Here is a 20,237-nt window from a genome sequence, read left to right on the forward strand (position 1 = left end):
GCGTGCTGGCGGGTCCACGCGGGAGGCGGAGCCAGGGCACGGGGACTGCCGGCACCCAGCCCATGCCTGCTCCAGGGCCGGCCCTGGGCCCCAGGTCTGAAGGAGCCTCTCTGTCCGCCCCCACCGTTTGACTGTAATCCTATAGTCCGCCAGTCAGCATTGACCACACGTAGTACAAACGCCCCACCAAGACACACATGATTCTTGGACAGTGAACCAGGAAATGAAAGGAGGAAGCTTGGGAGCACGTATTACACATCCAGCATCTCAGTAGACACTTCACCCAAGCAGCACTGTTTAACCCTCGCAGCAGCCCTGCAAGGTGGGTGCCCTTCTGCCCCCTGGCTAGAGAAGGACACTGAGTCTCTAAAGGACTTGGCCTAAGGTCACAAACTCCGGGTGTAGGCCCAGCCAGCTTATCTTGGAGGCTGCCCTTGAGCCAGCCCTGAGCAGAGGGCCCAGGTGCCAGGAAGGTGGACCCAGGCGGCCTACCGCAGAGGGCACCCTGGCTGGCAGACATATTGGCTGCCCTTCAAACCAACAGGCTTTAAATCTTTGTTCAACATTCATCTGGGGTGGGGTGTGGCAGCGGGAAGTGGATTTGCAGTGAATGCAAATGGTGAGCAGCTCCTGGATTCCAAATTCATTCTACACAAGAACGTTTTCCAGAAGCAGAAGGGATAGAAATTCACTGACAAAAGTCACTTTCCCAGCTGCAGTAAGTTAATGTCCTGAAAAAACACTGGCTGTTCCCCATTTTTCTTTCTCTCTTCAGTTGGCGTTTGAGCTTTTCCAAGCCAGATGGCTTCTTGGGAGGCTTGTTAGAGGATTTGCTTCGGGTGTGTTTTTATTTGAAATTTATTTAAATATAGACAAGAACAACCAGTCTTAGAAAGGAGGACTACTCTGCCTGTCATTTACTTTGAGCAGCTTGGTGTGTCCTTTAGATGGCATCCTTGAACTTGGCACCTTTTATTAATTAAGTACAGAAAGTGTCACTTACATTTACATAAAAGACAGCAATGCATTTTGGGAAAGTATCAGAGAACCACTAGATTTATTTAATTAAATAGCTCTTTGTCTGTTCTTTTTTGGGGGCGGGGCACACTGATTGGCATGCAGGATCTTAGTTCCCAGGCCAGGGTTCTGCCAGGGATTGAACCCGCGCCCCCTGCAGTGGAAGCGTGGAGTCTTGACCACTGGACCGCCAGGGAAGCCCCCACTTTTTGTGTGGTTTTAAAAGTAATGTATTCTCATTGTAAAACATTTGAAACATGCAGAGAAGTGGAAAGAATAAAGTGATCACTCTGCCACAATCTCATCACACAGAATTCACAGCTATTACCGCTAGGTGAAGCTAGGTTTTGTTTTGTTTTGTTTTTTTGGTAAAATACAACATAAACCATCTTAACATGTTTTGAATGTACAATTCAGTAGCACTAAGTACATTTACATGTTGGACAACCATCACCAGTGTCCATCTCCAGCACTCTTCCATCATCTCCAACAGAAGCTCTGTACGCATTTCCCAGTCCTCACAGCCCCTGGTAACCGCTGCTCTACTTTCTGTCTCTATGAATTCGACGAGGTACCTCATCTAAGTAAAATTATACAATGTTTGTCCTTTTGTGTCTGGCTTATTTCACCGAGCATAAATGTTTTCAAGGTTTGTCCGTGTTGAAGCACGTGTCGGAATTTCATTCCTTTTTAAGGCCAAATAACATTCCATTGTGTGTCTAGACCACATTTGTTTATCCATTCACTCATAGATAGACATTTGAGTTGTCTCCACCTTTTTGGCTCTTGTGAATACTGCTGCTTGAACATCCGGATACAGGTATCTCTTTGAGTCCCTGCTTTCAGTTCTTTTGCGTATATGACCAGAAGGAGGATTGCTGAATCATATGGTAACTCTGTGTTTGATTTTTTGAGGAACTGCCCTGTTTGTCCAGTAATTCTGATGTATAAGATCCATAGGGTAAATCATAGTCTCTGTGCAATTTTGTTTCTGCTTTTCTCACTTAATTTTCCATTTTATCAGCTACTCCTCAACAACGGTTTTTAAAGATTGCATAATATTCCATTGCGTTGTCATACCACGTTTCCTTTCTCTCCATTCATTGATTTCTGGGTCACAGCAAAAGAGTTTGAAATATGATGATAAAATAAATAATGTGCTTCCAGTAAACAGCCTTATGTTCTGTTCATACTTGTTCTAGAAATACTCACGGAAGGGAAGTTGCTGCCGTCAAGAAATTCTTTACTTTCTCCTTGGGGATTCTTGGGGATCATCCAATTCAGTGGTTTTAAAAGTTCTTTGGGGCCAAGGAACCTTTACTACAAACAAAACAGCAAAGAGATAAAAGGAGAGATGATGTACAGGAGGGTGGATGGGGCTCAGAGTCCTGCCCTCTGTGTCTCTTAGGGACTTTGGGGAGATTCTGGGGTTTTTCTGGAACACAGTTTGGAAACCTCCAGGCTGATCCAGCACCTTTATTTTAACAAAGGGTGGACATCTTGAGAGAGGGAGGGACTTACCTGAGGTCAAGTTCATTTTTTTATTCATTCATATTTTTTCTCAACCCATAACACCTACTGCACGCATGTCAGCATCACTTAGGGAACTTCCAGACTCCAAAGCATAGATGTGCGGAGAGACCAGGACTGGAACCTCAGCGCCACGGTCCTCACTGGGCTCTGCTGGGGGTCTTCCCCTTCCAGCCTCTGCGTTTGCAGATGCTGGCTCTTCGAACCGAATGCCCTTCCCCACCCACCGGACTTCTACTCACCCTCTGAGGCCTGGTTCAAACGTAGCCCTTCCCTCTTTGAAGCCTGGCTGCACAGCCTGTGCACCATGGCTTAGTCCTTCCTCTGTGGCCCCAGAACACAACAGGGGCCTCCCTCCTCACTCACCCACTCACACATTTCTTTCTGTCTCGCATAATAGTTCATTGCTTCCAGGCCTGGCTCCCTGACTAGACAGTAAGCTCCTTAGCGAAGGAGTCTGTATAATCTCTGCATTCCCCACAGTACCAGGCATGGAGTGACTGCTTTGTGATTCTTTATTGGCTGGACTTGGGTCTAGTACAGCCCCATGTTTGGAGGATAAGAAAACCGAGGCCCAGATAGAGCCTGCAATCTATGGAAGCTCACACAGCCCCCCAGAGCAGTGCCAGACTGCCACCTGGGTGTCCTGAGGCTCAGCCCTTGGCACTGGCCAGCTGGCCAGGAGGGCAGCCAGCTGTCTACTCTGGGCAGAGAGCATTGGCCCCACTACCTTATCCCTGACTCCTGTAATACCAGGTTTTCTGAAATCCTGAGAGCTCTGCCTTGCTTATGATGCAGTGTACATGTTTGGATGCCTAGAATTTAAAGTAGATTCTAGTTTCATAACGTTTTATAAAGTGTAAAACTTCGGTGTATACCGTGTGGGATATTAGGTGAGTGCTACTTGGACCGAGCCAGTGCTGAGAAGCTGAGAAAGCAAGGCTAATAGGGACCGTCTGGAGGTGGGGCCAGCATCCTACCCAGAGGTGGCTGCTACAAGCCCTACTGTTATCCTAATTTGTGATCAACAACTGATGCTTTTCTAATTAGCACACTGGATGCTAAAAATAGTTTTTTTTTTAAACTGGGGAAATGGGTGCCTTGTTTATTATGATGAATGTTGTACAGCAGCTCACACTGCTGAAATCAAAGTAGTTACGATATTTCTGTATTTATGCTGTGTGGATGGGATAACGTAGCTTGTATTCACTCCCCACTGTTGGATGAAGATGGTATAGGGCCCCTTACCCCATCCCAGGCAAGAACTCTGGGTTCTGTGGGATAATGGGGGACAGAACCCAGCCTCTGGAATCCTAGCATCTGGCTCTGCAGGAGTTCTTAACCTTTATTGCGCTCCTTTATGGATGCCTTTGGCATCTGGGGGAAACTAAAGACTGCTTCTGGGAAAGTGTTAAATGTGAAAAAGAAAATGAATAGGATTATAGAGGGAATGACTCAAATTGAACTATAGTTATTAAAATACTGGGTTGGCCAAAAAGTTCGTTTGGGTTTTTCAGTAACATCTTATGGAAAAGCTGAGTGAACTTTATGGCCACCCCAATATTAATATTAGGGGTTGAATTTCAGCTCAACCAAACTGAGATGCTTCCTAATCTGTAAAATGGGGGTGATTCCACCAGTACCTACCTCTCAGGGAGCTTAGTGAGAATTGAATAATGAGTGTAAAGTGCTTAGAACCCAGCCCAGCATTCAAGAAACAGTAGCATTTGCTGCTGGTCCTGCTTTGCTATTTTATTTTTTCATAAATTTATTTATTTATTTATTTTATTGGCTGCGTTGGGTCTTTTTTGCTGTGCGCGGGCTTTCTTTAGTTATGGTGAGTGAGGGGCTACTCTTCGTTGTAGTGCATGGGCTCTTCATTGCCGTGGCTTCTCTTGTTGCGGAGCACGGGCTCTAGGCACGTGGGCTTCCGTAGTTGCAGCACATGGGCTCAATAGTTGTGGCTCAAGGGCTCTAAAGCGCAGGCTCAATAGTTGTGGTGCATGGGCTTAGTTGCTCTGCGGCATGTGGGATCTTCCTGGAGCAGGGATCGAACCCATGTCCCCTGCATTGGCAGGCGGATTCTTAACCACTGCGCCACCTAGAAAGCCCCTGCTTTGCTATTGTTGCTGTTGTTGTTGTTGTTGTTGTTGTTGTTGTTGTTATATAAGGTACAGATTCCTGTTGCTCAAGAGCTCACAATCTGGACTGGGATGTATATGATTATATGTAAGTAATTAAAGGTAGAAGTAAAGGTGCAGAAAAGAACCCTGGTACGGGGCCAAGGGGAGCTCAGAGGGAGTGAAGTGTCTTCCGGCTGAAAGAGCACCTGGTGGTAGCTAAGTTTTTGTGTCACCCAGACTCGGATTAGTTATGGTTCTGATCCTTAGCTTGAGCAAGAGATATCACCTTTCTGAGCCTCGGTTTCCCTTCCTGGAAAATGGGAATACCAGTAGAATCTACAGGGATCCTGTGAGCGCCATCTCCTTCCCTCCCATGATCAGCCAGTTAAATCGTGCATCCTTCATTGCCTTGAACCACATCCCCTTCCTGGTCTTTACAACCTCGCCCGCCCCTCCATCCCGGCCAGTCAGTCCCTAACTGGGGAGGAATCCAGTGAGTTGCCATCCCCACCATTGTCCCTGAGCTGGCGTGGTTGGCTCCATTACAGCCCCAGCAGGGTTGCAGAGCTGCTTAGCATGCTGTGTCCTCATCCCTGGTCAATGTCCTCTTCTAGTGCCCAAGGCATCTGCTCCTAACCTGGGTGGTTCTCATGCTGCAAGCCTGTCATGTTGTTATGAGAGACCTAGCTTCCTATTCCATAGGAAGGGGAAGCCATCGAAGGCAACACTCTGAGCTTCCTTCTCACTCCTTTCAAATTTAGCTGAATCTTCACCCATCTTTGACAGCTAAGAAGGAAAAAGTTTCTACAGGACACTGGAGAAATGTTCTTGCTTCCAGTTCATTTTCCTTTGTTCATTCAAGGCTCTCAATGAGGAGGAGTGTAAAGATTTTTATAGGGAAGAGGACAAACTAATATCTAGAGAATATCCTACTCTGTGTGAGATGGGCAGTGTATCAGTCAGGATGGAGTATGGTATGCTGCAGTAACAAACAACCCCTGAATTTAAGGGGCCAAACTCATAAAGGTGGTTTTTTGTTTGTTTGTTTTTTGCTTTGGGGTTTTTTTTGGCCACATCTCCCAGCTTGTGGAATCTTAGTTCCCCAACCAGGGATTGAACCCAGGCCCTCAGCAGTGATAGCATGGAGTCCTAACCACTGGACCACTAGGGGATTCCCTAAAGGTTTATTTCTTACTCTAGTTAATATGAGCATCTTGGGTCAGCTGGGGTCTGTGCTCTTCATTCAAGGAACCAGGCTGATGGAGCAGTTACCTCCTTGAATGTAGTTCATGGCAAAGAGAGAGTCCTGAGGGTCTTCCACTGGCAATTAAATGTTTGGGCCAGTTCACATCCTATCGGTCAGGCTAGTCACATGGCCCTACTCAACCACAAGGGGACCAGGAAATGAAAGCTTACCATGAAGGTGGAGAGCAGGAAATATGTAGTAAAACAGCCCAGGTGGGCTCCTCCTTTCTTTGTCTAGCATGCTAAATCAGCTCTGCAAGCTGAGATAACCAGGCTGTGGCACAGACCGAGCAGGCTGTAGGCTCTCCTTTGTGAGTGCCAGGAAACCACACCCAGAGAGGAAAAACCCCAAAGGCACTTTCTCAGCCCCAAGTGCTAAGCAGAGGAACAGAAAGGCACCTGCAGCTGCCAGCCTCTCTGGGGGAATAAAAAGCACAAGCTCAGTGAAGAAGGGAGCAGCCTTGAAGAGGGCAGGTGGATACCTGCTGGGAGTTCCAGGTGCTAAACGCACAGAAAAGGCAGAGACAACAGTGTTGAACTGGGGTTCGCAGGGAAGGCAGAGGCGACAGTGTTAAACTGGGGTTTGCAAACTACATTCGCCATCACAGACCCATATGATGTTTTGTAAGTGTGGCACATATTTGGGTGTTTTTGCTCCATTTCTGAGCTATTTGATGTTCGTGAGAGGGATATTCTTTCTGAACTGGACGCCTCACTTGTCTCCAGTCCACACACAATGCTCCCCTTTTCCCAGTGGCATTTCTATGTCCTATCGTGGCATCCAAAATCATTCAAGAGCAGTGAGTGTAGAAGGGGGAGGGAAGGACAGAGATGTGGCCACCCTTGGCAGAGGCTTTTGGGGTTTCCTTGGGCAAAAATAAGGAAACTCTGGAAGAAGACCGTTGACTGCAGCCCTCAGCCCCTTCCCTGAGCCCTTGATTTTCCGTGTGTGGCTAACAGGCATCTCATCCTGGAGAGATGCCAGACACCTGGGTACCAGCCCCAGCCTCCTCACTTCATTGCTGAGTGGCCCTAGGTAAGTTATTTCCCTGCCTTGGTGCCTCAGTTTTTTTTTTATCTATGAAATGAAGCAGCTCAGAAGACTGAGGCCAGGCTTGAAAGGAGAGTGACCCTGGGTGGTAGCCACATGGGTGAGGAGGCAGATGAGATTGCTCTCTGAGTCCTCCAGAAGTCCATGGAGCCCAGAGTAAGGGGATGACTCACTGCTGTCACAGGACACTCACCTCAGTTGCAGGATGTATGTGATGGCGTGAGAGTTGATCCTGGCCTCCACTTCCGACTAGACTGAACTCCATGGGAGAGAGGCATATTGGCTAATCCTTGTAGACCTCGCACTTGTTAGGTACCAATGTTGGTATTAAATATTTATTTAAGGAATGAATGAATGAACAAACAAACATACCCTTCCCTTCAACTCTGAATCAGTGATTTGCAGACTTCCTTTGGGACAGGAGGAAGTTGAAGAAATTCTTGGCTCTGCCCAAATCCAGCTTCCCACCTCGGGGAGGTCACCAGACTCCTCTTCTGTACGTGGGGACCCATCCTGCCTCACAGGCTGTGTCAGAGGCTCCAGCGAGCGGGAGGAGTCAGAAATGCCCTGTGCAAAGGAAGGGCTGGTTGTTTTTAGGACACAAAGACGTGTCCCTCTTTGGGGACACAGAGCGGGTGGTGCCAGAGCCTGTGAGGTGGAGAGTTCTGGAACAATCATCATTAGGGAATGGAGTAGCTACCATCTATTGGGCACTTATTCCAACATCAGGCCTTATGCCAAGCACTTGATGTGCCCTATCTCATTTAGGATGGTCTACGAGAGACATTGTTATTCTCATTTTATAGAGGAGAGAAACCAAGTCCCAGAAGGTCAAGTGACTTACCTAAGGCCACACATTTAATTAACACCCAGGCTGGGCTCACTCAAGTGCAAGCTCTAACCTCTATGCTATACAGCCTCCTGCCACTACAATGAGGTGGGGACAGTGCTTGTCTCAGGAACCAGTGATAATAATACAAGTTGCCTTTTCCTAACTACCTACGACGTACCAGGAACTTTACAGATGTCATTGTTCATCCTTTCAACAACTCAAGGAGGAAGGAATTATTATCCCTATTTTACAGATGAGTAAACCGAGGCTCAGAATGTCAAGTGACTTTTCCAGGGCCACACAGAAAGAAAGTTGGGGGAGGGGTGGAATTTGAACTCCGGCCTGGCTCACTCCCTAACAGGCAGAGAAAAAGTCATCTCCATTGTGGGCTCCGTTAAGAGGCTTTTTTGGTTTTGTAGCTGTTGTTGTTTTTTAGCTTCCCCACTAGAGTTCCTGCAGCCTCATCATTAGAGATTACTTCTTGGAAGGCCTTTTATGCTCAAATCAACTTATAAGAAAAAAAAAATCTAGTGGAGGGGGAAAAAAAATGCCCAAGACAAAACAACCTCCGGATTTTTCGGTGCATTCTTAGACACTTAATACCTCCCAGCCTGCACAGGGGAAGCAGGGTGAGCTGAGATGATCCCAGCCGCAGGCGCTATGGGGACAGGGTGGGCGTGGGGGTGGGGGCAGAAATGCACACGAGGCCCTCGGCTTGTAGCACCTCTTATAGTACAAGCAGCTGCAGGAAAGAGTCTGGCTGCTGGAGGGGGGATCCTAAGGACTGTTTGACAGTAAACACAAGCCCTGCATCCTAGGGGGTCCGAGGGGACTTCACTGAACCCTCCTTTTTTATTGAACCGTTTTTTTCCCCCAAACCTGCACACCTTTGAGAGTGAAAGGGGGCACTAAAACATTGACCCGAAAACTGATCCACCACAAGTATAAATAAGAGCTGTCCTAGGAAAAGCACCTTGATTTTACAGGCTCTGGGAAACTACCTACACCAGGAGGGGTTGCTGTGAAAAGGCAAGGCCCAGATGGCAAAAAATAGGATGGTAAAACAAAACAGAAGAACAGGACTTGGGGTAGAGAGGAGTAGTGACTTCTGCCGGGGGACGCCTGTGCAGCCCTGGCTCTGTGCCAACCCCAGCCTGGTTAACACCATGGCAGTAGCTGAGGTCTGCAGAGAGCACTTGGCATTTGTGGGCACCTGTGTCCCTCCCAGCAGACCTGGGCTTGACAAGTGCGGAGAATGGATGTGATTCATTCTGCGCCCATCCCAGTCCCAACAGTCCCAGGGCTGAGTAAATGCCCTCCAAGTGTTTACTGATGGTATAAACGCCTGCGGGCATGGCTTTCCTGAAGTGTGCCAGGGAAGACGATGTTTACCTTGGAGAGGAAGGAGTCAGGGGTCCTGTCTCTGTGGAGCTGCTGGGGTGGGTGGGAAAGGCAAAGCTACACGGACAGATGGAACTTATTCGTTCTGCGACCTTGTCTGCGTTATTTAACGCCTGAGCCTCGGATTCCGTTTGGGAAATGGCGGGCTCATTACTGGTTGTAGAAAGGATTAAACGAGATGGTGTTTGCAAATGAAAGGCAGCCCTTATTATCAATAATAACATTCTCGGGAGCAGATCGCAGCTTCACACTTGAAGAGATGTGTTTCACAATCAGAATAGTCCAGAGATGAAGCAGACTACTTGGGTAGGTGGTGAGTTCCCTGTCGCTAGAAGGCTTCAGGCCGAGGCTGTCTGGTATGGGTGCTGTAAATGGTATGACCACCTCTGGGAGGGAGGCTGGGCTGGCAGGACACCGGGAGAGGAGAGCTGATACATTACCACTGGCGTAAAAGCCTGAGGGACTTGAACTCGTTTGGATGAGAGTGACTTGTTTATGTCACTCTTCCGGAAGACTGTGCTGTCGGCCAGCCAGGGGAGCACATGGGGGCAGGGCTAGGACTCGGAACTGGCCCCTTGAGAGGGGGGATCTGCTTTTAGGAGGGAGAACAGGAAACAGGCAGAGGCCCCTGAAAACGTTCACTTCTTCCCACATGAAACGGCCCCTTGCGGGTCCCAGGGCCTCCCGTGTTGGCTGAGGGGGAAGGAGGCTTCTTTAGAACTTGACTGCTCAGCTGTTCTGATGGGAACCAGGTAGAGTTTTGGATTCGGCACACGGCACACCTATTGGCTTGGGCTCCTGGTTCCCTCCCCAGAGAGCCCTCCCCCCACCCAAAGGCTGTGATCTCGCCTCAGACTCTGGTCTCTGGGGCCTCATCACATGCTCTGATGCATCAGCTGCTCCTCTGTGGCTGGGCACAAGGGGTGCCGTGAGCCCCCAGAGCTGGCATGCGAGGCAGAGTCAGACACCGGCCCCACCTTTTCATCTGATTGGGGAGGGGGCGTGGGAAACAGCGAGGCACACACAAGGAGTTGCTCAGAGTTGGAGGCACTGCGGGGAGCAGGACCTCCGTCTGTCTCTGTCTGTCACCACCTCTTTGCTTGCCTGGCAGTTCCACTCCCTGGGATTCCGAGAGCAGCACCCCCGCCTGGGGAGCATGGCCCTCCCTCTGCAGCCTTCCCTCTTCCGGGGGCAAGTGGAGCCAGAGGCGGCCCGAGGAGTGTCCCGGCGGGTGGAGTTGAGAATTCAGATGGGGCTTCTCCCAGCATCCTCTGCAACTTTTGCACCTGGCTCTCCTCCTGCCTCTCAGCTCTGCCCCTCGGGTTTCAGGGTGGTGCCCACAAAGGACGCTCCGCTCTGCTCTCGAGGCTCCCCCTCTCAGTGCACGGCGGACCTGCCCGCTCTTGCCTGCACGCTGGCAGCTCCCAAGTCAGGCTCTGCCCAGGCTCCCTATCTATACCATTACTGAGCTGGCTTCTGCGGGTTCCTCAAACGCAACACTTCTAGCACACAACTGACCAACCCCCCCATCTCCCATCCCCTCCACTCCATTTTTCAGTCAACCATCCACTGTCCTACTTCAACCAGAAATCTGCGAACGGGCTCAGTTTCTGGATCACCTGCAGACCTCTTGCAGACAGAGTCCTAGGCCACACCCTGGGCACCCTGATTCGTGAGGGCTGCGAGGGCCTGATGCTCTGCATTTCTAACAAGCTCCCAGGTGGTGCTGCCGCTGCTGCTGGTGGGTCGATCCACACTCTGCGTCGCGCTGAACTAGACTCATCTCCGTCTCGCTCCCTTCATCCCATCGCTCACTGTTATTCTCGCTGTTGTTATTGCCATGGTTAACATTTGTGGAACACGTAGGTGCCAAGCACCGTACCAGGCATGCGTTTTAGCCTGCGAAGAGGTACTGAGCGCCAGGTGCTATAATAGACATCTCTACGTCAGTACAAAACATACAAAAGTATCTGCCCATAGAGTTGACATTCTGGTCGGGGAAGAAAGCAGTTTAAAGGAAGAATTAGGAAACTCCTAAAGGAAAGTAATTTTAAATCTGGGACAGTCTCTCCAAGAAGGTGACATCGAAGCAAGTTTTGAAAGAGAATTTAGGTCATGGAACCCAAGGTCTCAGGATGTCACTTCTTTCTCATCTTCCAGCTCACCCCATGGCATTAGCTCTCCACTCTTTCCCCTGGACATTGGCCAGCAGCCTCCTAGCTGGGCTCCCTGGCTGAAGGTGTAACTTTTCCCACCCACCCTCACCCTGCAGGCAAAGAATTCTTCTGAAAAGCGAATCATGTAACTCTCTTTGCCTAATGGCATTCAAGGATTCCCCAGTACCTTCAAGAGGAAATGCAGATTCCTCAGGTTCAAGGCTGGTGGTGATAAGATTCTGCACTTCTCTGCCCTCTGCCCCCCCTCCCCCCCCACACTTCAGCTGCTCTGGATTGGAGCTTGTCAGCTTCCCGCTTTGTACCCCCAGATTACCAGCCGACCCATGCTGTCATTTTTGCACAAGGGGAAGCGCCTCCTGCCTGTCTTGGTGGCAGCCGCCCTCCCACCCCATCCTCCCCCCAGAGATGCTCTTTAGCACCCGTCCTCTCCCTCCTCTCAATCTTCAAACCCTCTTCCCTTTGGCTTTGTCTCATCAGGGGTTTCCCATCGTCAGCAGAGTTCGCAGGAGTATTTCCCTTTTTTTCCACGGCCTGACTGGACCCTCTCTCCAGCCCTTCCCAAGGCAAGCTGCTGGCAGGAGGGCCTCGCACTCACTAACGTCACTTCCGCACCTGGGGTTCTCTCCTTGACCCACTGCAATCTGGTACCCAGCTCCAAGCTTCCACGGGTTCTTGATGCCAGCTGCCCCGGGAGCCCCCCTCTTCTTTCACATCCTTCCCCTCCCGGGGTGATCTTATCTACACACATCTCTATGATGCCCAGAGCTGAGTACTGACAGCCCTGCAGCATCTCTACTGGGCACCCGACAGAGCCTGTCCCAGAGAGGCATTTCTCTTCTTCCTATAATCCTGATCAGATAGACATGCTGTAAGGATTCCATCCACTCTCCCGTTTCTCAAGACCACCTCCACCTCCCCGCCTGCCTCCAACCTTTTGCTGTCAACTCTGTAATCATATTCAGGGTGGTTCTGAGAGTGTTTACAGACGCCCAACCAATAGCTATTTGGATAACGGTCTCTAGTGGGTGAACTGGGTGTTCCAGAAAGATGTGTTCAAGTCCTCACCCCCAGTGCCTGTGAATATGAGTTTTTTGGGAAAAAGATTCTTTGCGGATGACTCAAGCTAAGATGAGGTCATACTGGATTTGGGTGGGCTCCAATCCAGTGACTGGTGTCCTTATAAGAAGAGGGAAACTTGGACACAGACACACACGGAGGACACTGTGTGACAATGTAGACAGCATTGCGCTTTGTTGCCACAAGGAACGCCAAGGGTTGCTGGCAACCACCAGAAGCTAGGAGAGAGGCATGATGGAGTCTCCCTCATGACCTTCAGAAGGAACCAGCTCTGCCGACACCTTGACTTTGGAATTCTGGCCTCCAGAACTGTGAGAGAATAAACTTCCGTTGTGTTAAGCCACTCAGTTTGTGGTACTTTCTTACGGAAGCCCTAGCAAGCCAATACACCGCCCATCTGTCCATCCATCCACCACCCTCAGGACCTCCTCTGTACTGGACCCTGTGTGAGGACCACCAGGGACCTTGAGTTAAAGCAGGGCTCCCTCCTGCCCTTGAGAGCTTGCACGTGGAGGGCGAGATGGACATGTGTACAGCAACCTGTGCTCCAAGCAGGTCACACAAGTGCAGTAGGAATTCAGAAGAGAGAATCAGCTCCAGCCGGGAAGCAGATCTTGGAGGAGGTGACTTTGAGCTCTGAAGGCTACACATTCATCAGCCAGGTTTGCAGAGCAAGTGAGAACAGGCTCTTCACAGCCACCGAGCCCACGTGGGTCCCCGCCAAGGAGCCACAGGGATCCTGGGAAAGTTCCGCTTCAGCTTGGTCAGGGCCCACATGGGGTGTGAGGCCCAGATGGGAAAAGAATGTGCCTGGGGCCATGTGGCCTGTGGAACCAGGTTATTGGATGTAGAAAGCACTTTCTTGGGTTTTCTTTTATCTGGTTGTATTATTGGTGTTGACTTCCGTTTTTAAAAGATTTTCTTCACTGCAAACTGCCCCCTTCCACAGGCTCTTTGAAAAGAAATGCTTCTGGGGCTGGGCCGGGTGGGGGCAGGCCTGTCCATCCTCCTTCGCCGTCGCTGGAGTCCTCACCCCGGCCCTGCAGGGAGCCAAGGTGGGAGACGTTTCTCTGTGGCCCTGCCAGACTCGGAGTTCTCTCTCTAGAAAAGCTGGTTTCCCCTCCCTTTGCTTGGCTGACTTTCTCTGTCTCGGGGCCAGATTTGTGCCCCATTTCCTCTTTCCTTTCACTGGTGTGTTTGGGGCCTTGCTTTGGAGGGTTCAGTGGGGCTCCTGAGTGGGCTGGAAGTTCTGTGGCATCGTGGCCCCCGCCTCTGAAAGCCAAAGCTGGTTGGTTCATACGATGACCACACAGGACCTCCTGAGGGGACCAGGCCTGAGCAGAAGAGAATTTACAATCCTGAAGGGTGAGGCTCCTTACCTCCCCCAGCAGGTGAGTTTTCTAGCCTGTCTTCAGAGAGAAGGAAGAGAGGGGTGAGGGCCTGTGCAGACTCACATGCCAGGTCCCTGGGAGGCAGGAGGAGCCCATCTGAAAAGGTCCAGGCACATCACCTCCTCCATGAAGCCTTCTGAGTTTCCCCCAGTCAGATTTCTATAGGAGCCCAATTCACAGCTGTACCCCTAGATTCAGGCTCAGGTAGGGCAGAGTGGACCTGGGAGGGACCCCGCACTCCACAGATGAGAAAACAGAGGCACGGAGAAGGGAACTGGACATGCCTGTATCACACAGGCTGGTGATGGTGGAGCAGGGGTTCAAATAGTACTTTTAGCTTCTGGTACAAAATGATTTCCCCTAAAAAAGGAGTCATCTATGGCCAATATATCACATTCCTTAATCAGAGAAGTGCTGTTTAGGCGCAGTGTTTTGTTTTGTTTTGTTTTCTCTTTTAAAAATCTGATTTCAATCTGATTCAGGCAGAAGTTCCCCAGTTTACCGCAGACCCCATCACTCCCTATTGCATTATACCTGGTCAAATTCACACACTTCCGCTGCCCGCCTGGCTCCTGGCTTTCACTCAGCGTTCATTCAACAAATGAACCTATTGAGCATCTAATAGGTGCCCGGTACTGTTCCAGGTACTGGGAAAGCCCAGAAGTGACCAGGACAGAAGTCCCCCCGCCATAGTGTCTGGGTTCCAGTGGCATTTGGTTCACATCCCCTTCCTTCTTCTGTATCCATGAGCATCCCCAGCTTGGTCTGGCTTCACCACCATCAGGGGTATAAGAGGTTAAGGTGCGACAGAATCACAGAACCCCACACTTGTCTTCCAGTCCAGACTGGATGACTCAGACCATACAACTCCGGAAGGGTCTTACTTTATCTTCAGTTCCCTTCCTTATAACTTGGGACTGGAATCCTACGTACCCTCCTCGGGTTGTGTAAAAGTTATATGGGTCGTTGTAGACAGAAATGGGTTGTTAACAGGGCGTGATTGTGACCTTGAGAGACGCTGAGCTTCTCACGTGTTCAGGAGGCAGTTCTGTTCTGAGGCAGGGCACTGGCCTACCTGGCTTCAAGATTCTCTCCACTCAGGGAGGGTTGAGAATTCTAGGGTGGGCGAGGGCACCCATCGCCCAATTGTGGTAAGAACAACCGGGTGCCTCTTTTACACCTCCTTCTGGGGTCATGAGCCTGAGGAAGTGGTGAGAGGAACCAAGGGAGGGGGGAGGGAGAGGGGAGCCTCCTCGGTTGGGGAAATCCTCCACCCACCCGTGTTGGGAGCTCAGGCCCAGCCTGTCATCGTACCTAGACCTTGCCCCTTGGTGGGAGCTGCTCACACCTTCCAAGCTGTCAACAAAACCAGCATCTTCCTTCTCTAGAAAGACTCCGACCTACAGCAAGAAGAACCGAGGTTAGCCCCAGGGAGGGACTTCCTGGTGCGCGGGGGATCCCTGAGGCTCAGGATAGACGCTTGTAGAGGCAGAGGGCGCTCTCTAGCATGGCTTTGGGGGAGTCTCTCCCGGAGTCAGGTGGCATAGAGGCACATCTCAAGACGGTTTGCTATGTGTTGCTTGGAAAGAGTCACCATGATTTCATTTTTCCAGCCCTTCTCAAGGAAATAGATGTACAGGTGCAGACTCTCCTGACTGCAGTTATTTATTGCATGGGCTTCTGCTAAGGTCATTTGAGCGCTGATACTCACAGGTGTGTGGCAATACTTAACGGGAATGGAAACATTGGGTCGGAACCTCTCCTTCCCCACTTTTCCCTCACCTGCAGGAATGCATGGTCAAAATTTTTGTTTGAGACGTAAAATCGAGGGAACGACAACCTTGGGTTCATTGAACACTGGAGACTATCAGGAATTGAGAACCTCCAGCACTTTTTAAGAAGTATCTCCTTAATTCTTGCAATAATGGGTAATATGTGTATCTATACCCTTACCGTGTGCCTGCTACCATCCCACTGCTACTATTCCCATTTTACAGCTGTGGAAATAGAGACACAGAGAAGTTATATAAATTGCCCAGGATTGCACAGCATATGGGGCAGAGCGGGAACTCAAACCCAGGTAGCCTGGGCCCAGAGTCCACGTTCAGGACCACCAGGCTCTAAGCTCCTCGCCCACCCTGATTATCCCCAACACGCAGAAGAGGAAGCCAACCAAACTGCTCCATCACTTACAAGCATCAGAGAGAACGTCCTCTGAAACTGCCCTCAACGCATTTAGGATTAAACAAACAGTAAGAGTCAGCAACCTTTGTGTCTGTAGCAGTTTTTTTGCCAAGAACACTTCATCCTCACACTCCCACAGAGGTAAGCAGGGTGGGGATCTAGACCTTCGTGTTTCCCGGCTGGAAGGGGTCTGGGACGGGAAGCCAGGGTCCCCACACCTGGGCTGCCGCTACGTTGGCCACAGCTCTGAGGTTGTGCGATCCTCTGGTTTGGTGTGTGGCAGAGGGACAGGCACTGAATCTGGCTGTCGTCTGACAGGCCGTGGACTGTCAGGGCTGGAAGGGGCCCTGGTGACCATCGAGTGATGAGATTAGTTGGGAACCACGCGGAGCTCTTACCTGGACAGCCTCTGGCCTCCTTTGATCAGCAGAGCGATGTGGCCTGAGGCTCACTTGCTCCAGTTCCCTGCCTCTCAATTAAAAAGTGACCACAAGTATGTGCTCCCTTGTTTTGAGAGTCTGTGCGTCAGGGAAGGAGGACGGTCACGTGGGATCTGCTGGAAGTTGAATTTTCTGCCTTCCATGTTTGCACGCTCTGTCGAGCTGTGGTTAACCAACCTGGAGCCTCTGACTCCGCCGAGGTGTAGTGTCCCCCGGAGGCAGCTCGGGAGGAAGGGCAGCATCAGACCCACCAGCTGGTGACCTCCCTCCCTCCCCTGACCACTGGGTGGGGGAGCCTGAGGACCCACTGAGATAAAGGAGAGAGGCTGCTTTGTAAACCGTAAAGTGGGAGACCTATATGATCGGTGCTTGCTTGTCGAAAGGACCAGCTTATCTTAGCCCAGCTACCTTAACCTCCAAACACTGTCATCTCTCCCTTCTCCGCTGACCACAGTCCAGATGCTTGGACCATTTAATGCAACAGATCTTCCCTGAGTCCACAGTGAGATGCTGCATGGCACTCGGTACTGGGACGTCAAACCCAAGAGAAGGAAACTGCAGGTCTATCCGTGACCCTGTGCCCAGAGAGCCAGAGTCAGGGGAAGACAGAATGCCCAAGAGAAGGCAGTTTCCAGCAAGATGGTTTCTATTCATTTTTGCTCTTAATATACACAGAGAAAAGGCACATCCGTGATGAATTTTCACAAAATGGACACTGTGTAACCACTACCCAGCTCAAGAATCAACATGACCAGCGCCCTAGGAACTCCCCCAGGGCCCCTTCCCAGTCTCTACCACCCCCGCTCTGACTCCTAGCACCATGGGTTGGTTTTGCCCAGTTTTGAATTTCAATAGATAGAATTATCCAGGGCTTCTTTCGCTCCGTGCTGTGTGTGTGAGGTTCATCCTGCTGATGTCAGTGGCTGATCCACACGGACTCCCACGCTTGATCACACCTGATCTGTCTGACGGTGGGCCGTGGGGTCGTTTCCAGTTTTTGGTGCACTGTGAATGTTCTAGTCTGTGTCTCTGGGTGAGCTTGTGTGCACTTTCTTTGGGGTATAGACCTGGGGTGGAATGACTGGGTCGTAAGAAGTGGTTGGTTCCGCTGTGATAGATGCCAGCAGGAAGGATGAGTCCATAGTTAAGCAGGACTTTCAGACCCTAAAGATTGCGGTCCACTAGCGCACGCCCCCAGAGGAGGGGGCCGTGAGATTTCCTCTGGGGAACAGGAGGAAGAGGCTGGATTAGGCATCCCTCGGAGGCTGGGGGGTGGGGCAGTCCTTGGCCCCTTTCTGTCCGGTTTCGGTCCCCTTTCCTTAGTCTGTGGTTTCCAGTCTGTACTCCCAGGGAGGTGTCCGGGGGTTCTTGGGAGGGATGGGTTAGGGGGGCTTTAAGCTTCATTTCCCTGCATCAGCCACAGCCCCGTGTCCTCTGTTTCACATAGTGGGGTTCTGAGAATGACCTCGTGTTTTTTTTTAAAAAAAAAAAGCTTTCGCCGTTTCAACATTTGAAAGTCCACCACTGTGAGGTCCCTTCCAGCTGGAAAGTTCTATTTTGGGAGCAGGAGGTGGGTGCGGGAAGGGTTAAGCATTATTCTGCCAAAGAGCAGTGTTGGGCCTCCGTGACCTTTTAAAGTTCTTATAGCTGGGCTTGCAATGCGGGTGATCTCAGAACATTCTATAAAAATAGTGCTCAAACAAAAAAACTTCCCAAGCCTAAAGGATGTGGATGAGAGTCTCGATGTGGAGGAACGTTTAGATAGCCGTTCAGCAGGAGTCTTGAGGACTCTCTGCTTCAGCCACGCTCTCCATTTTTTTTTTTTTTTCTTCTTTTTTAATTCTCCACCGGCTGTTCCTGGCAGTCGTCACTTGCAGTTGTTTGGGTTCAGAACGGTTCTCATTTTCAACCAGGAGCAGGTGACGCAGATGGCCTGTATCTCTCCCAAGGGTGGCGGCCTTCCCTCCTCCAACACCAGGCCTAGTTTGGACCTGTAGTGCTGCTTGGTGAGGGAGGCTGGGCCATTCCTGGGCGCAGAGAGGAACATCTCTGCCTTGGCACGCAGCTCTGAGTCAACAGGCCTGATGAACGGCCCACTTCCCAGGGCCAGCAAGGAACAAAGACCTGGCTGCTGGATCGTCTGCCCCCCTCTTCCTGAAACAGCTGTTTGTTCTTTTGACAGGAGCTGGAACGCAGCACCTTCCCTTCCTCTCAGCCCGGCCTCCTTCTGCAGAACAGAGCTCAATAGAACTTTGTTGTTTTTTGCCTTTTACTCTGGGGGGAGAGAAGCAGACGATGAGGTACGTGACACGCTGAAATGATTTACCTTTGCCTTGACGGAGTCCCTGGGGGTTTTGTGAGCAGCTGTGGCATGGGTGCACCTGGGGGAGGAACCGTGCTCTCCCCCTAACTTCTCGCTGGCCCCCTCGATAGTTCTGGAAGAAGACAAAGTCCTTCTCTCCCCGCTGCCGGATCTAGAAGCTGGTGCTGGCGGGATGCTGGCTTTAGTTAGCTGCCCCTGGCAGGAGCTTACAGGGCATGGCTGTGGCCTGGGATTTTCTGTGCAGGACTTAAAGCGCCACTGCAGGGGCAGGAGGCTGTCCTGGGGCCCGGGGCCTGCATTGTGGGTGGATGCAGAACCCTCTCAGGCCAGCGCTGGTCCTTCATTTACCTCTCCTTACTTTTCTTGGAAAAACTCTTGCACAGTGATTTCTGGGCCAGGCAACAAGAAAAAGCTGGCTGAATCCAGGCTTCAGATTTCCTGAAGGGGATTCAAGAAAGGGCACTATAAGATGTCCCTCCGAGAACAGGTTGTTCTGTCTGTGATGGCTGGAACGACAGCTAATAGTATATTTAGTCTGAGGCTTGACTCTTAGTTTCCTCCATGTGTGTTTACTTTGACCCTTATAATGAAAAACTTAACTGGAAACAGCCTTCCATGCACTTTTTCTCCCCATGAATTATACCATGCTTCTTCCAACAGGGAGCATTTCCCCGTAATGCCCACCAGTTTAGAGAGGTTTTAGGATAAAGCAGCATTCTCCTTCCTCACCCCCCAGCACCACCCCCCTGCCAAGAGCTGAGAGGCAGAGGGTCTGCTTTTCAAACACAGCATCCCCCTGTGGGTGAGCCCAGTGATCTCAGCCTTTGCTAAAGCTCAGTTTCCTCAGCTAAAAAGCCACCACGCTGACCAGGATGAGGGATGAACAGGATGGAGTGAGTGAGGAAGGCTCACACACCAGGTGCACAGGAGGCACCTGGAAATGGCAGAGGAGTTGAGCCAATGCTCACCAGCTGGTCCAAGGAGAAGCTAGCCCCTCAGTGAGTCTAGCCTGTGATTGGCTAGCTTTGGGTCAGTTGCTAAGTGGTAATCATGAAAGGCAAATTGAGAGGATGTCACAAAGAGACCTGGGTGATTCGTCCATGGGGCAGCCTGCATGTTTACTGAGAACAAAAGAGTTAAAACGGTGCGCACTGGAGGCCAACTGTCTGGACCTGAATCCTGGTCCCACTACTTTATGCTGTGTGACATTGGGCAAGTCACTTAACTTTTCTGAGCCTCCATTTTCATATCTGTAAAATGAGGGTACTCCTAGAGTGACTTCACAGGGTCGTTGTGAGGCTTCCAGGAGAGACTGCTGGTAGAGCGTTTAGCCTGGGGCCCGGCCTGGTTCAGTTGGGGAGCATCCAAGTTTTGCGGGGCCAGAAGCGTTTTCAACTTTCAGGGCCGGCTTTAAGAAAAAGAAAGCAAAATTGCAAATATAGTATT

The 20,237-nt window shown here is 50.6% G+C and overlaps 1 protein-coding gene across 7 annotated transcripts in view; it reads left to right on the plus strand.

The window, feature by feature from the left end:
* GGTA1 (glycoprotein alpha-galactosyltransferase 1 (inactive)) overlaps window positions 1-20,237 on the plus strand; it is a 67,211-nt gene that overhangs the window by 15,549 nt on the left and 31,425 nt on the right. For 5 of the 7 annotated variants that reach the window (XM_057720245.1, XM_057720241.1, XM_057720243.1 and 2 more), the window contains exon 2: window positions 18,651-18,768. The exons of the other annotated variants lie outside the window; for them this stretch is intronic. The gene's annotated coding sequence lies outside the window, so the exon portion shown is untranslated. The remainder of the gene's footprint in view (window positions 1-18,650; window positions 18,769-20,237) is intronic. 7 annotated transcript variants of the gene reach the window in all.

This window comes from Hippopotamus amphibius, chromosome 2 (genome assembly GCF_030028045.1).
Source record: "Hippopotamus amphibius kiboko isolate mHipAmp2 chromosome 2, mHipAmp2.hap2, whole genome shotgun sequence".
NCBI classification, from domain to species: domain Eukaryota; kingdom Metazoa; phylum Chordata; class Mammalia; order Artiodactyla; family Hippopotamidae; genus Hippopotamus; species Hippopotamus amphibius.